This window comes from Chrysemys picta, chromosome 1 (assembly GCF_011386835.1).
Source record: "Chrysemys picta bellii isolate R12L10 chromosome 1, ASM1138683v2, whole genome shotgun sequence".
NCBI lineage: Eukaryota > Metazoa > Chordata > Testudines > Emydidae > Chrysemys > Chrysemys picta.
Window position 1 is genome coordinate 185130344 of NC_088791.1, and position 17518 is coordinate 185147861.

Here is a 17518-nt window from a genome sequence, read left to right on the forward strand (position 1 = left end):
GAAGAACAGGGGAATGGATAAATAGTTTTGGGCAGCCTTTCACAGATTTCTAAAAGCTGATTCCCCCTGCAGGAAAATTAAAGTTAAGTATGCCCCCAATGTAATTCCAGCCATGTGCTGTTAAAGGCCTAGGCATATTTTGGAATTTTAATCAAATTAAATTGTATTTTAACATGTTTTCCTCATAGATCTTTATAATATGAAACTTCCTCTCCTTTCTTATAGTCTTGGATGAGCTTTGAAGTAATGAGCAATGTTGACATTTATAGAATCCCCTCTGATAACTGAGGTAACATAGATTGAAATAAATGAGGTAGTCTGTACTTTCAGAGCTATTGTTTCAGAATGCTGCAAACTCAGGCAAATGTTGCTTCATTGGCTATACTCTGGTCACGTTATGGTTGTGAAGAGAACTTTCAGAACAGCTAGAGACTAAATTTTAAAAAAATGGTATCACACTCAAGAGAACAATTGAGAGGTCTGTCCATGCTTCCCCCATATTCCATGCACTAACAGAGGGAAACATCCCACATTTTGGGAAATGCTGGTTTAGGGGATTAACAATGAGGCATGTAGATTCTCACCTCAAGGTCACCGGATCAGAGTGCATCCAGCTTGTCAACTCCTAAAAATCATTACCTGAAAATGTGAGGACTTTTTGATAGCTCATGTGAGCAGATATGCTAGCATCCGTTCTGTTTCAATCGGAGGCCATGTCTACAAAGCATGCAGGCTACACATAGCAAAACACTGCAGTGAAAAAGCAGGCTACATCTATGCTGTGGCATGTAGCTACGTGTCAGTGAAAGGCTCTGGCAGCAGGAAAACAGTGGGGAAAGGCTCTGTCTGCTCCCCATTTCAGGAGCATTTCTCAGTGGCAGTGAAAGACTGTCAGGCCCCCAGTTCAGTAGTCTTTCCCTGCTGCCAGGGATTGAGGGGAGGAACTCCTGCAGTAGAGAGTCAGAGTGACATTACACTGCTAAAAACAGCAGTGCAGACAGGGAGGTACAGCTTGGGTGAGTAGAGGGCCGTGTAGGGTACATTCCCGAGTACATACCCACCAGGTTCAGGTGTGTCTTTATTTGTCTGAGTAGTGAATTCCCATGTCCACTACTGGGCTATGTGTCCACCCGTGCCGCGGTGTGTGTAGTGTAAGTACTCTACTTACCCCAGAGAGGAGTGTGCAGTATAGACTATCTTGAGAGGTAACATTATTAAAGGGAATATTGTTGGCAGCCCAGGTGGAGAGAAGCCAAAGACTGAACAGTGATTCTTCTGTGTCTAGCCTGGAAGTAAGAAATAAGAGATTCCTCTATGTCTGGTGACGAATATAGAAAAATCTTGTTCTACCACCCACTGAGCTACACATTTTCTGAGGAATGAGGTCTACTGTATTCAGAGCTTTTTAATCTGGCACTTATCCAGAGCACTGAGTTCAATTAAAATAATTGGAAAAAAAGTTTTTAAAAATGAGAACAAGATGGGAAAAAATAAAAAAAATAATTAAAAACATTTTCTCAGGACACTTTGGACCTTGGATTCATTATAACTCCCCCCCGTTAAATTGCTTAATTAAAAATTACTGTTCCTTATTGTTTCCTAAAAAGACTTCACCAGGAAAGCATTTTGTATGCAAATATAAATGCTTCAACTACACTTGGAGCATAGTGCCAGGCCTTAGTGAAATTAAATATGACCGTGTTTGGGAGCATGGCTAAAATTGTGTGTTCAGTGGTTTAGAGTGGCATAAAATAGAAGTGGCTTCCATAATTCAAAGGGTATTGACACAAGCAGTTTCTGTAACAAACACTACAGGGCTGAGATTTCTAAAGCCAACTAAGGTGGTTGGAGACTATATTACAATAGGATCCAACTTCTTTAGGCAGCTTTGAAAATCTTAGTGTGTATGTTATAGGATCTATGGTCCAAAGTCAGTTATACAAATCTCCATGTAGATAGGACCCTCTGCATGTGAATCTTGCCTTTACTGTGTGGAAGTTACTGTTGGGAAGGGAAAATAAGTTGCTTTTGTGGCACTGTCATTTCCCTCCTAGAATCCTAGACAGGATCCTACATGGGTCTAGGGTCCACATAAAGGCACAGGGATTAAGCAAACTGAGGATAGAGAGAGGGTAGCCTTGTGTTGGGTGGGGGCAAGGATAAGATGCACACCATTCCACTTCTGGACTCAACAGCTTGGGTTGTAATACCTGTTTTACAGAGCCCACCCCCCATTTCTGTACTGGGGAAACCCTTTGTCTCTTACCGAACTCTTTAGCTTCCTAGGACTGAAAGTGGAAACCTCAGCCTCTTACAAAGAGCTAGGAAATCCCCATTGCTCCCCAAGAGAAGTAATCAGTTTCTACTACCCTTTGCTAACATGTTTAGTGGAGAGCTAGTACTAAAATGTTAACTTTTTTTTAAAAAAAAAGAAAGAAATACCTTTCCCCCCCCCCCCCGACTTCCTATGGTCTCCTGTGTCATTTCAGTCAAAACTAAGACATGGGGAGGTGCTAAAGAGACAAATCAGTCATGTAAGCCTTTGTAGAAGAGTGGACCCACTGCTGAGCATATCTACCCTCTGGCCCTGCAGTTTTCTGCCTCTTCTCATAATTTGGCCCCCCAATCAGGTCATGTATAGTTCTACCCCCCTTCTGGAGTAAACAAGGGGTTCAATAAACTCAACTCAAATAATCATAACTCTTTGCCCCTACCCAGGCTCAATCCTTCACAGACTTTTCACCTCTTCCTAGGTTCTGCAGGGTTGTCCTCCAACTCTTGTGCACAACAAAACCTCACAAGTCTCTCTCACTGGAGGCCTGGCTCCAAACTCAATAATCCTCTCTCGTGTCTCTTTCCACATCACCTTTTTCACAGGAAAAGTAGGGGGACCCACGCCATTCCTCTCCTGTGGATTCCAATCTATGAACCCTGTGGCAAGCAGCTAAAGTCTGCTCCCTTTGAATCCCTGTGGCATCCCTGGACTTCTTCCTACCTTGGCCTTCCTTCATGTCCTTTCCCACAGTCCCTCCCAGGGCTTGCTGTACATAGGCCTTTCTTCCGTTCTCTAGTAACCAAAAAGGAACCACAGAGTTCTCACCCTCACTCCCCACAATCCTCTTTCTTTGTCTCCTCCATGGTAAAGCAGACTTGATTGGATAGTTTATAGTGGCCATCAACCTTTTACCCTACAACATGAACATAGTCTACCTTTACATTTATTTAGTCAGAAAAAATATTGTTTAAGCCACAAAGGCCAGTTAGTACTCTAAACAAAGATCACTTCATTTTTCCTATCCAAGTATGTCATTATCCTCAACTCTAGGGCACAATTCAACATTCCTCTTTTAAATTTTTCTGTACTAGGCTTTTGAATTCCTATTTACTCAGATGCATTTCTATATGAAATTCTTCCATTTCTTACAGTGCTTTTAGCTGCTTTGTCCGATATTTTATTCGATTATCCCATTATGTGCTGCCATCCAGGCTAAATCTACATGTATCCCCATCTGTAGTAAAGACCTCATTTGGACCTCCTTTTTTTGTGGTCACCACCCATTTCCTCCCCCAGTTGGGATTCATCTTCATGTGGACCTGGCCTGCCCTCCACCTGCAACCAGGTGCCTTGAGCCCACTAATGCCAGTATGATGTATATACCCCTATCATAGCCCCAATTCAGGAAATCATCCCCATTCAGGAAATCATCCCCATTCAGGAAAGGCACTTTAAGAATAGAGGCTTAACATTCTTAAAATTAAACACGTGCTTAAGTATTTTCCTGAGTTAGGGCTACGGTTTACATCTCACAAGTGGTTTAGTACAAAGATGTGGGTTGATTTCCTATTTTAGCCAAACCAGTTTCTATTTCCAGAGCCTTCAGCCACCCTGCTTATACATAACATGGAAGTACAAAGAGTTATTTCTAAAATATCAGATCATCAATGCTATGTGTTTTTTTTCCTGTTAAATTTGTAGTAAGCTATTTTTATTTATAGAAATTTACTTAGTAAAGAACGTGAATGACTAGTATTAGGTTAATCATATTCTTACCTTTTTCAATCTAAGATATTTTTCATAGAATTAATTATTTGAGCATAACAAAAATCAATTGATATATTGAAGGTTATATGCTATTCTTTGGGGTCAATACAATTTAATGCTGACAATAATTAAGTAACAATAATGCCTACTTTTCCACTACCTGTTATTTTTACTAAGTAGCATGATATTCAGAGCGCATTTATTACATTTAAATTCGTCACAACACTCTCTTGAGAATGATCTTTAAAGTAATATTCAGATTCCGCCCCCCCCAAGCAACAGTGAAGAAACACTGCCCTCTTCTGTCAAAGAGTAATACATCTTTTTTAAAGGCTGGATTTTTAGAGAGCAGGACTAGGTCAGAATAAATTGAAATGAATACTCACCCATATGAACAAACAACATTTCTTTATGGGGTATTGTTTTCAACAAACAAATTCTCTCTCTGCTCTTACCTGTTTCCACACTCTTTTTCTATTTTGACAATCAAAAGTATTTTAATCTTATTTGAACTGCATCCTTTGATTTTTGAAGAAGACATTTAGATCAGTTACAAGCTGTCACATTCTGTCTTGTTAAAAATGTGCATCCAATCCTTCAGTGACTTACACATGAGTACCTTCACCCACAACAGTAGTATCATGGGACCAACGCTAAGTAATTACCAATGTTCCTTTTTATGGTACGTCCTGCAACTATTCGTTATTGTATGTATATTATCATCACCATTTCTGCGCTTTTGCCCATTGCCACAATCCCCAAATTTTGCATAATAGTTATTTGGTGATGGAAAAAATTCTGAAAACATTTTTAAACCCACCAAAGCTAATCCACATCACTGACTTTGGATCCACTTTAGTATGGGTTTTTTTTGTTTTTGTTTTTAAAGGGACCAATATAGGTGCTCCATAAAATGCAAATGCACAAATTCCAAACAATTTGAGTGTCTTTGTGAATGCTTCACCTACCACTAGCCTGAATATTATCTATGAAAATTGTACCCCTAGCATAATTAGGTCGACATCTTTAAAGGCAGACTTAAAAAAAAAAAAGTGTAACTACAACAATAATCACCAAACAGAAAGAATGCAATTGAGTTTTCAAATGTTAGTATAAACTGAAATTCTGCTCAGGTTCCTGAATGTGGCCTAAGTTTCAGACAAGGCTGAACAGATGAGTTTTCAGGAAGAAACCATGCAAAATTGGTAGGTTCAGATGGTTTGGACTTTAAACCAGACAAAACTTGAAAAAGAAAAAAAAAAGTGGATGAAGTTTGCTTTCAATGTGGGGGTTTATTTGAATGAGATATTCAGACCTAAACTTAGGACATTTGAGCCCAGCACAAAACAAGAAGTTAAAGAACAGGAAATGAGAGCATTTCTCTTCCTTCATTTATTCTCAAAACAGCTGTGCAAACTCTGTAGTTTGGCTTCTCATGAGCCCCACAGATTGAAGACTTTCACACAGCTCTATTGAGAATAAATATAGGAAAAAAAGATTCCCCCCTGCTCCCCAGGGCCCACCCACAACATTTTGGCACCTGAGGCGGGGAGCTCAAATGATGCCCCATGCCCCCTTGCTTGGGCCAAAACTTTGAAAGGTCTCAATTCTGCCTTCTTCCTGTTCTACTCCTCTCATGGTACAGCGCGGGCGAGGGATGTGCTGGCTGTGGCTTCCCGCCGCTCCCATTGGCCCGGGACGGCGAACCGTGGCCAGTGGGGGCCGCGATCGGCTGAACCTGCCACGTCAGCAGGTAAATAAACTGGCCCGGCCCACCAGGGTGTTTACCCTGGCGAGCCGCATGCCAAATGTTGCCGGCCCCTGATCTAGCACCTGGTTAAAGGATTCAACTTTAAATTGTTGTCTGGGGTCTCTTATGGGATTATCCCGTGCCTCGTAATCAAAATGTCTTCTTCTTTGGTGACTCTTATATTCTTGAATGGGTGGGAAAATAGCTTCAGTGTGAAGTTCCTCTGCCAACTTCTGTGCACTCTTCAGAACGTTCTGAAATCCCTCATCTGACCAGTAAGACTGTAGATATGACTTTGCTTTGTCCAGTTGTTCCATTGTTCCAGATATATCAAGGCCAACACCTTAGAGTCTCTTGCTTACAACATTTATTTCAAACAGTATGTCATGCCACAACACTAAGCCACACAGAAATGTGAAGTTATGCATGTTTCCGGTGATTCCATTTGCCACTGTTCTCCCATGAACAGTTCCTGTCATAGCATTAGTCTCCATAATGGAAACTATGGCATCATCTGTCTTCCCAATTTGTTGTTTGATAGGCTTTATCACCTCCACTCGACTTTCCCATTATGTGGCACTCAGTGGTTTCAGTGTCAGAGAGGATGTTCCCAGATGTTGCTTCAAAATTTGCCATCGATGAGTTGATGCAGAGAAAAATACATAGATGCCTTGAATTACATTAAAAAACTCATCAGCCGCACTAGAAGCTGATGCTGCATCACTGACCACCAAGTTCAATGAATGAGAACTGCATGGGCCAAAAAAACTCAAGGGTTTAATTCTCGGATCCATGTCTGCACTCCTCTGTTCTTTCCTCTCATGTTGGCACCATTATCATAGCCCTGACCTAGATTCATAGATTCATAGACTTTAAGGTCAGAAGGGACCATTATGATCATCTGGTCTGACCCCCTGCACGCTGCAGGCCATAAAACCGTCCCCGCCCCTTCCCTGGACTCTGCTGCTGAAGTCCCCAATCCTGTTATTAATCGGCAGAGACCCTCCTGCTAGAGATCCCTGCCCCATGCTGCGGAGGAAGGCGAAAAACCTCCAGAGGCTCAGCCAATCTGCCCTGGAGGAAAATTCCTTCCCGACCCCAAATATGGCGATCAGTAAGACCCCGAGCATATAGGCAAGAGTCTCCATCCTGACCCCTTTTAGCCATTATGCTATTTACCTACCATTGCTTGGTTTTCCTTGACAACTATGTTTTACCATTAAACCATTCCCTCCATAAACTTATCTAACTTAATCTTAAAGCCAGACAAGTCCCTCGCCCCCACCGTTTCCCTCGGAAGGCCGTTCCAATATTTCACCCCTCTAACGGTCAGAAACCTTCGTCTAATTTCAAGCCTGAACTTCCCCACGGCCAGTTTATATCCATTCGTTCTCGTATCCACGTTAGTACTAAGCTGGAATAATTCATCTCCCTCCCTTGTATTAATCCCTCTAATATATTTAAAGATAGCAATCATATCCCCCCTCAGCCTTCGCTTTGTCAGACTAAACAACCCAAGCTCCTCTAGTCTCCTTTCATACGACAGGTTTTCCATTCCTCTGATCATCCTAGTGGCCCTTCTCTGCACCCGTTCCAGTTTGAGTTCATCTTTTTTAAACATGGGAGACCAGAACTGCACACAGTACTCCAAATGAGGTCTCACCAGCGCCTTGTACAACGGAAGCAGGACCTCCTTATCCCTACTAGATATACCTCGCCTAATGCATCCCAAGACAGCATTGGCTTTTTTCACCGCCACGTCACACTGTCGACTCATAGTCATCCTGCGGTCTACAAGGACCCCTAGGTCCTTCTCCTCTTCCGTTACTTCTAACCAATGCGTCCCCATCTTGTAACTAAAATTGTTATTGGTCATCCCCAAATGCATCACCTTACACTTTTCACTATTAAATTTCATCCTATTTCTGACACTCCAATTCACAAGCTCATTCAAGTCTCCCTGCAGGATATCCCTATCCTCTTCCGAATTTACAACGCCTCCCACCTTCGTATCATCCGCAAACTTTACCAGCCTACTCCTGCAATCGGTTCCGAGGTCAGTTATAAATAGATTAAATAAAATGGGTCCCAAAACCGAACCTTGGGGAACTCCACTGGTAACCTCCCTCCAACCTGACAGTTCACCCTTCAATACGACCCGCTGCATTCTCCCCATTAACCAATTCCTTATCCATCTCTGGATTTTCATATCGATCCCCATGTTTTTCAGTTTAACCAATAATTCCTCATGGGGTACAGTATCAAACGCTTTACTGAAATCCAGGTATATTAGGTCCACCGCATTTCCCTTATCTAATAAATCCGTTACTTTCTCAAAGAAGGAGATCAGATTCGTTTGGCACGATCTGCCCTTCGTAAAACCATTTTGTAAATTATCGCAATTGCCACTACCCTCCAGGTCCTCAACTAGTTTCTCCTTCAAAATTTTCTCTAACACCTTGCACACTACAGATGTTAAACTAACAGGCCTGTAGTTACCCGGATCACTTTTTTTCCCTTTTTTGAAAATAGGAACCACATTAGCTATTCTCCAGTCTAACGGGACCACCCCCGAGTTTACAGATTCATTAAATATTATCGCTAACGGGCCTGCTATTTCCCGTGCCAATTCCTTCAATATTCTCGGATGAAGATCGTCCGGTCCTCCCGTCTTAGCCCCATTAAGGCGTTCAAGTTTTGTTTCTACCTCGGATACGGTAATCCCCCATCCCGAACGCCCCTCTGTAATGGTGCTAGTATCCCTAATCCCTTCATTGGCCTCATTAAACACCGACGCAAAATATTCATTGAGATATTGCGCCATGCCTAGATTGTCTTTAATCTCCTCTCCGGCAATAGTCTTCAGTGGTCCCACTTCTTCTTTCTTTGCTTTCTTCCTGTTTATGTGGCTGTAAAACCTCTTACTATTGCTTTTAATTCCCCTCGCTAGGTCCAATTCTACACGGCCTTTGGCCTTTCTCACTCTATCTCTACATTCTCTGACTTCACTTTGGTACATTTCCTTACTGATCCCTCCCCTCTTCCACTCTTTGTACGCTTTCTGTTTTTTCCTAATCGCCCCTTTGAGTCGGTCGCTCATCCAGCTCGGTCTAAATCTCTTGCTTGGTAATCTTTTTCCCTTTTTGGGAATACAGGCCTCCGACAGCTCATGCATCTTTAACTTAAAGTAATCCCAGGCTTCTTCTGCCTTTAAATCCATTAATACGTTTGCCCAATCCACTTCCCTTACCAGTCCCCTTAATTTGTTAAAATTGGCCTTTTTAAAATTATAAACCCTAGTCTTTGACTTAATTCTGTTACTCCTTCCCTGTATTTTAAACCGAATTAGCTCATGATCACTGGAGCCCAAATTGTCCCCTACTACCACTTCCTCAACGAGGTCCTCACTACTTACCAGAATCAAATCTAAAATGGCCTCCCCCCTCGTCGGTTCAGCTACCACTTGATGGAGGAATTGATCAGCAAGCACATCTAGGAACATCTGAGCCCTATTATTGCTACTAGCGTTTGTTCCCCAATCTATATCCGGGAAGTTAAAGTCCCCCATAATTACACAGTTTCTATTAGTAATTACTTCTCTAAGCACATTAAATAGTTCCTTATCCATATCCTGGGTCGATCCCGGCGGTCTATAGCACACTCCAAGCACTATCCCCGGAGAGGCTCTAGAAGTCCTATTACCCATTGTGAGTATTGCCCAGACGGACTCTGTGTTGTCTAATCCATCCACTATTATTTCTTTACAGTTTATTTCACTATTGACATACAATGCCACCCCCCCACCTTTACCTCTGTTCCGGTCTTTCCTAAACAGCGCATACCCCTCCATACCTGTGTTCCAGTCGTGACTGTCATTCCACCACGTTTCCGTTATTCCTACGATATCTGGTTTCAGCTCTTGGACCAGGAGCTCCAATTCCTCCATTTTATTACCTAGGCTTCTGGCATTGGTGTATAGACACCCTAATGTATGTCGTTTAGCCCGTCTCCCATTAGCAGCACTATATGTTGCGGGCCTCCTAGTGTCCGTCCCTCCTGTCCTTCCTATGTCCAATCTCATCTCCCCAGCTATGTCTCCTCTCATTTTACTCACCTTCTCCATACTGGAATCTGGCGTGGAGATTAACTGTGCATCTCCCAACCGTCTCCCCAAACTTGCTAGTTTAAAGCTCTTTTGATAAGATGAGCCAGCCTCCCTCCCAGAAGTCTATTTCCTTCCCTACTCAGGTGAAGCCCATCCCGCGAGAACAGGTGTCTGTCCCCGAAAGCCTCCCAGTGTCCATACATCCCAAAGCCCTCCTTATAGCACCACTCCCTTAGCCAACTATTTATTCTCACAATCCTATCAGCCCTTTGCTGCCCTTCCCTCGGAACGGGCAGAATCCCACTAAAGATAATCTGAGCCTCTATCTCCTTGAGCGTCTTCCCCAGCCTGGCATAATCTCCCTTGATCCTCTCTAATGAGAACCTAGCCGTATCATTCGTTCCTACATGAAGGATTATCAGGGGGTTCTTACCTGCTCCTTGTAGGATCCTTTTCAACCGCAGGTCCACATCGCGTATCCTTGCGCCCGGTAGACAGCACACCCTTCTGTTCTCCGGGTCCGCCCTGGTCACAGGCCTATCCAATCTCCTCAGTAAAGAGTCTCCAAATACATACACCTGCCGTTGCCTGGCATTTCAACTATCACAATTCCCATATCTTCAAGCTTTTTAATAAGCACATTTGTCATACCAGCTACTGTAGTATCATCAATATCAATAAATTCTAGAAAATGCTCTCTGACGGTCACCATGTGTCATAAACAGATAGTTAAGGGTTAATGCCTCTTTTTCCTGTAAAGGGTTAAGAAGTTCACCTAGCCTAGCTGACACCTGACCAGAGGAACCAATGGGGGGATAAGATGTTTCAAAAGGAAGGAGGGAAGTTTCCTTTGTTTAGTTTCAGTTTCAACCGGAGTAGGAAAGCTCCAGAATTCAGCCTCTTATCAAATACTGAGTATTAGTGAAGGAAATAAATAGGTTTATGTTTATTTCTTTGTAACTTGTCTTGGGCATTAGGGAATAATCAAATTGGGTATATTTTGTGTAACTAAGTTGTTGCCCAGGGGAACATCCTTTGTGTTTTGAATCTGTTGTCTGAGAGAGTAGCTGGTGTGCTAATCTCTCCCAGAGGTTTGTCTTTCACCTTCTTTTTTTTTTTTTTTTTTTTTTTTAAGAACCTGATTGATTTTCCCTTGTTTTAAGATCCAAAGGGATTGGATCTGGACTCACCAGGAACTGGTGGGGGAAAGGTGGGAGGATGGTTAAATTCTCCTTGTGTTGAGATCCCAGGGTTTGGATCGGTCTTCACCAGGAAATTGGTGAAGAAGTCTCTCAAGGCTACCCAGGGAAAGGAGTTAGAACTTGGGAGTGGTGGCAGCAAAACCAGATCTAAACTGGTAATTCAGTTTAGGGGTTCACATGCAGGTCCCCATATCTAAAGTCCAGAGTGGGGGTGAAACCTATGACACCATTGCAGGGACATTTTCACTAGGTTCTGTTGTTGTTACAAAACACACCATTGAAGTCATTTGTTCCGTATGGTGTGCAGTCCAAAATAACAGAGTAATATCTTTCTGACTTCAGATCTGCCACAATCTTCTGTTTGACTTTTGTTGCCAGTAACTGTAAGTTCTCATTTTGAATTGTTTTTCCAAGGTAGTGGTGTTTGTACATTTCTTAGGTGGTGATTCTTGTTAGATGCTCCTGAAATACAGCATCAAACTCAGCCATCAGCTCCACAGTTTTAAGGAAATTTCCATTGTTTGGCACCTACAGCTGATCTGAAGTGCCACGCAGTGCTAGGTTTTGGGTAGCAAGCATTCTCACAATGGCAATGAGCCTTTTCAGAACATTTTACCAGTAAAGAGACTCTGATGCAATCTTCTCTTGATGCTGATCATCTATGGTGGCCTTTAACCTTAGTCTCATCTCAAGCTCTTTCCACCAATGGAATGCTCTCTTGTGATTTGCTGCCTTCTCATGGCATGTCAGATTTCTAGCCAGATTTTTCCTGTCCTTTGTTCCTGTAAAACCCAATGGGGCTGGAACATTAGACTAGAAGAGTTTGCAACCAAAACAGTATGCAGCATTCTGGGTTTTTGAGTACATAAGACATGGCCTCTCCACTTTGTCACCATTGGGGATTTCCCGCCAATAATGTGTTGGATGGAAAAATTCTATTTTCATTGCCTTTGGGGAATATGGACTTTTTCACTTGCTGTGGCCCATGCAGTACAAGGAAGTCCCTCAGGTTACTGCTCAAGTGGGTCCACAGTCCTGCATCATCTAGACTTAAGGAACTAAACTCAGCAGCAGCTGTTTCTTGTGCCCCCACCACACACTTCTCTGATCTACACTTTTCTTCAGGAATGTGCATGGTTACATCCATTTGAGATGGATATATGGATGCTGCAGTAGCTGCCAGGTCACCTGCACTCTGACTAACTGGAAGATCAGGCATCTCCTAACCATTCACATCTTCCCTGGGGCCGGAAGGCTCACCATAAACATTTGTGTCTGTGTATCTTAGGAGAGCTCCTTCCTGCTTAGATAGAAAAGCTTCCTTTGCTTTCTTTCTTTTTCTGAATGCTGCCCCAGAGGGGCGTTTTCTTCTTTCACTCATGACTGCTGTTCAGTGCTAGCTATAATGGCTCTCAACACTCAATTGAAGGGGACAAATAAGCAGGCTAGTAGCCAGGGCCGGCTCTAGGATTTTTGCCGCCCAAGGCAAAAACAATTTTGGCCGTCCCTAAAAATGTGCCGCCCCAAGCACCAGCTTGTTTTGTTGGTGCCTAGAGCCGGCCCTGCTAGTAGCGGGGCCTGAGTGAGAGAAGATATCAGCATCTTAAGGGCCTAACTGGCTCCTACTACTTCAGCTGACTGCCTGTTCTCCTCAAGTGGGTTCAGGGAAGCAGCAGGAAACAGGAAGCTCCCTGAGAAGCTGGTGTTAATCAGTCCAGACTTCTGGGGGTGCTAGAGAGGTACATAAGAGGCTCCTCCTCCTCTCTCTCCCTGCAGCTCCTGCTACTGTCTGTTATTCCCTCTCACCTTTTCTCCTGCCTGCCTGTTATGTCTCTTATGCCCTTCTTCCTCCAGCACAGCACTCCACTCTCTCTGTGCATCTAGAGCAGAGAGAATACATATGCACCAGCAGTAATCACAAATTTCTACACTCTGGGTCCTAGTGGTGCCCCCCCCCACAGTCTGGTACCTGAGGCGGCCACCTCAGTTCGCCTCATGGTAAGGCCAGCCCTGCCCCCCCCACCCCATCCCTTGATGTTCGCAGAGGGGAATGGGTCTGAATCTATATCTATCACAGGATTTTGTACAGGCATCCATCATCATCATAATACCCTTCCTCCCAGTTAATTAGATGGGTGTTTTACAGGCCATAGGAAACGTCCTGGATTCTCAGTACTAGGGATTTGCAAATTGGACCTCAAACTTATTGATGTTTGCCTATCACTAATCTTGACCAGCCTGGACTTCATTCAAAGCATTGACCTAATGTGAATTTTATACTATATGGCTAATGCACGAATTGTGGCTGACTCCTGAGTGGGTCACCAAAGATACCGGTATGTTAAGTGCAGGGGATGAACAGGTGCATTTCCCCTGAAAGGGTGCTCTAACAAGCAGGGGCAGAGGCATGGCCTAGCATTGCTCCTTACACATAGGCTCTGAGACAGACCACCTGCCTAAAGGAGATCAGCAGTAAATGTGCTTTCTCCATGAGCCTGTGATCTTCAAAGGTATTTTGCCTCCTGAGACACATTCCCTCCCTGAATGCTAACTAAGGTTGGATGACTTTGTGCCAGACCAAAGCAAGGCTGTGGATTAAAAAAAAAAGCCAAAGCCCCATTGCAGATCCTGCTGAGATCTATCCAATACTCCCCTCTGCAAACTAGCCTGATGATTTAAAAAGCAGGAAAGGTTGATGATAAATTTGTGCGGCAGATTTTATTTGGAAACCAATGTTACAACGTATTTTAAACCTTCTGAAATATCATGGAAATAATGAGGATTGCAATAATTACTCCTAGAGAACAAGTGTTATAATGCACTATACATCCTTTGTATAGTATAATGTACTCTGTCTAATCTAGAAGATATTTCTAAAATGGTAACATTTAAATTTAGTGAATTATGTAGAACAATATGCTCCAAGGATACATTTGGACCAAAAAGACTAGAGGAGAAAGGCAAAAACTGAAATATGGGAATGTGTATTTTGGGTTGGGAGAAAACAAAGAACTGTAAATTAGACAGTCATTTTATTGATGTAACTTTTTTTAATAATATGTTCCATCTAGGATTGTAATGAACGCTAATAATCAGTAATAGTAGGAATGGATTTGAACTAGCCAGAAGATATTTGCATATTATCTGCATAACAAGGAAAATTAAGATTGACGTAATAATGGAAGAGGCGAGTCAAAGCTGCTTATAAATACAGAAAAGCATGAGGCTCACCCCAACCTGGGAAACAGTGCAGAGATCTGAGAGAACTGGGTGGCCTGAGATGAATTTTTAATATTCTAATCAGGAAATATTGATTAAGAGATGAACTAAACCCAGGAAATTATGTCCCTGATTGTCTTCAAGAATGGCTGAGCTCTTGGAGGTAGAAACTCCTGAAGGTTTACTCATTTCGTCAATTACAATAGGGGAAGAGATCATGCCCTGGACAGCCTGCTCATAGAGCCCATTGTGGCCTTCATTGAAGTAGTCTCTCAAGTATAAAGCTTAAAGCATGATTCAAAAAGTTTTCATACTCTGAGTTCCTAAAAGTAACATTGGGGCTACACAGTGACCCCTTCCTAGCTCAGAGAGAGTGACTGAAGTAGATAATTATCCAATGTAACATGAGCAGCAAGAACATTAAACAGATTTATGAAAAAAGTTGCAAATCAGAGAAAATAAGGACCCTTGCTACACTTTATACTGTAGTGGTGCCATGAGTTTGGTACAGCTTAGGGTTGTTGAAAAGTTCCAGTTACTATGTATGCAAGATATTGTGAAGTTACTGCATCATCAACATATGCAGTGGAAGAATTTGACACGGTGAAGAATTATGATTGGATGTAAGTAACCACTACCATTAATAATTTCTATTTATGCATAGGGCAGGTTTGTTTGCCAAAGCTATGGTGAGAAATTAGTTAAGAGCTGTTATATTTGCCTGGACAGTATCAATATACAAAGTTTACCTACAACTGATTTAATTGGACTACTCATGTGAGTAGCCATCCACATGCTTAAGTCTTTTCAGGATCCAGTGGCTAGACATCAGCCTTTTACTAATTAGTTGATGTGACTGAAAAATTTTAGCCAAGAACAGTCCAATTTTGCCCTTTCTTTTTGCCCAAGAATTGCCATAGACAGGCTTATTTTTCTACAATTTATAATTTGTGGGGCAAAGACTGTTTTTGCAAGCATTTGAGCTAGGTACCATATAACAAAGTTCTCCTGTGATTGGAATTTTTGTGATATTAACTCACCCATCTGGTCTCTCTGGAACCTTTGAAAGCAGACATAATACAAATATCAATGCATTTGTTAGCCACGTTGGCTGAATAATTTCTGGAAATAATTCTTGGTCTGCGGATTATTATGGACAGATTGTAGCAAGTATTTGATATTCAGAAATGTTGCTCCATTTCGAGTTGATACCAACACTATGTTATGTTTTTGTTCAATGATTGGCTGAGGGTGTTTTCCAGTCAGAATACTTTTGTGGATTCAAAATCCACTTTCTGGGGGAAATTTTTTTGTCAATGTTTGCTTAACATTTGCCCCTTCCTTCCAACATTGCTGCCCATAGACTCATTAACAAGTATATTCTCAAAAAGTAAGCACACACAAAAAGGAGTAAACAGATTCAAAGCAAATTTGTTAAAAAAATTAAACATAGCCACACACTTTTCTTGCAATATTCACCCAGCTGTACCACTCAATCCCAGAATATGTGAAATGGTTCTTATTATGTTAAAATAATCTCCTTACAGGAAATTAAAAATGCATCATTCTAAAATGCAAAATAAAACAAACAGCATATTGAATTGTTTGCAAGCAATTCAGAATGTTTAGTACTGAAAAGTTAATATTTCTGTAGTCAAAATCTATCCTATTTTGCCAATATGTCAATGCAGAAAAGACACTGTGCATTCTAGGTGTCCAATACTGCACATGCTTTTCCTAAGATCCAACACTGAACTCTTTAATTTTCATCATATTCAAATTCTTTGCTTTCTCTCTTTCCCTCCCCCCAATAGAAATCAGTTTTGAAAAGCTAGCATAACTGTGGATATAAACAGGCACCTTGTTTTGTTTTATGGTCATAGAAATTGAAACTAATTGTTGTTGGTTTCTTCTTCTTCACATATTTGGTTTCTATTCTTCACATATTTACTGAGAGATTTAATCCTTACCCTCAGGAAAATAAACAGAAACAAGCAGGTGATCAGAATGGTATTCAGAATAAATACTACATAAAAAACAAACAAATGCATATGCAAACCCAGCCAAGTTTACTTTACAGGGGGAAGAGAGTATTAATGTCATTTTTTGTTACTTTTGAAGATTTTAGTCATTTATAAAAAGCACCTAAGCATTTATAAAAAGACTTAGGAGCCTGCAGCCCATTAACTTTCAATTGGAAGCCAGTTTCTGCATTACTTAAGCACTGAAAGAATGTGACATATACAAGCACAGATTGTTTTTCCCTGCTTCCCAGTTCATCCCAAACAAACAAAGAAACTACCAATGTTCCTGATGAGAATGTTTCAAAAAAGTTGTTAAAGTTTTCTTTCTCTCTACCATTCAAAGTGATTTGCAGTGAAGTATAGAAGCAGATGAGATCTCCCTATGAGTTGTTTGGATGCCTACACCACATGTGAATCAATATCAGATTGTTCTTTTCCATGTCACGCATTCTTTTTGTTTAATATACAATTCTGCTCAGATTGATATATGATGCAACTAGTAGAGAGTCAGGAAGTTTCTTGAATAAATATTGATCAAGGTTATTTAAAGAGGAATAAGTCCACTACCTCAGTACAGCAGAAAGTACCTACATTTTATCTCACCTGATCTAGACCCAGAACCGGGCCCTGATACATTCCCAGCAAAAGCTCAGTTGAATCCTCATGACCCAGCTAGGCTAAATGGTCTTGGAATTCTTTATAGAGTCCAGAAAGTAACCTCTCCCTAAAGCTGATTTCATAATAGTTATGTACCATCAAACTTAATTCTCTTCCCCTGGTGCACAGTTGCTAACTTTACTCCCTACCCTGGATGATACCAGTAAAGGCAATGCATCCCTGATGGCCCAATAGGGGGATGGGTTTCTCTGAGTGACAATTAGTAGAAAACAGCCTGGGTCGAGTAGCATGGAAACCTTCCTCATTACAACTTCATCAGGGCAGTCAGCTGCAGAGAACAGCAGCCCAGTTGGCTAAAGCTCTGCCTTAGACAATGAAGGATCAGAGATAAAGGAAAAGTTTAACAGGCTCCTCAACGGCGCCTGCTGCTGAGGCATTATCTGATAATCATAGAAACCCAGCCCCTGTTCCCCACGGGCAGGGGCAAATAGGGCGGCTACCCCGGTGCCCGGCGATTTAAAAGGGTCCGGGCCTTCCACCGCCGGAGCCCCGCGCAGC

The 17518-nt window shown here is 42.0% G+C and overlaps 1 long non-coding RNA gene across 1 annotated transcript in view; it reads right to left on the reverse strand.

The window, feature by feature from the left end:
- LOC135977132 (uncharacterized) overlaps positions 1–17212 on the reverse strand; it is a 110702-nt gene extending 93490 nt beyond the window's left edge. Inside the window, exon 1 of the long non-coding RNA XR_010594484.1 lies at positions 16946–17212. This is a non-coding gene — a long non-coding RNA (uncharacterized LOC135977132). The remainder of the gene's footprint in view (positions 1–16945) is intronic.
- Between the last annotated feature and the right edge of the window lie 306 nt (positions 17213–17518).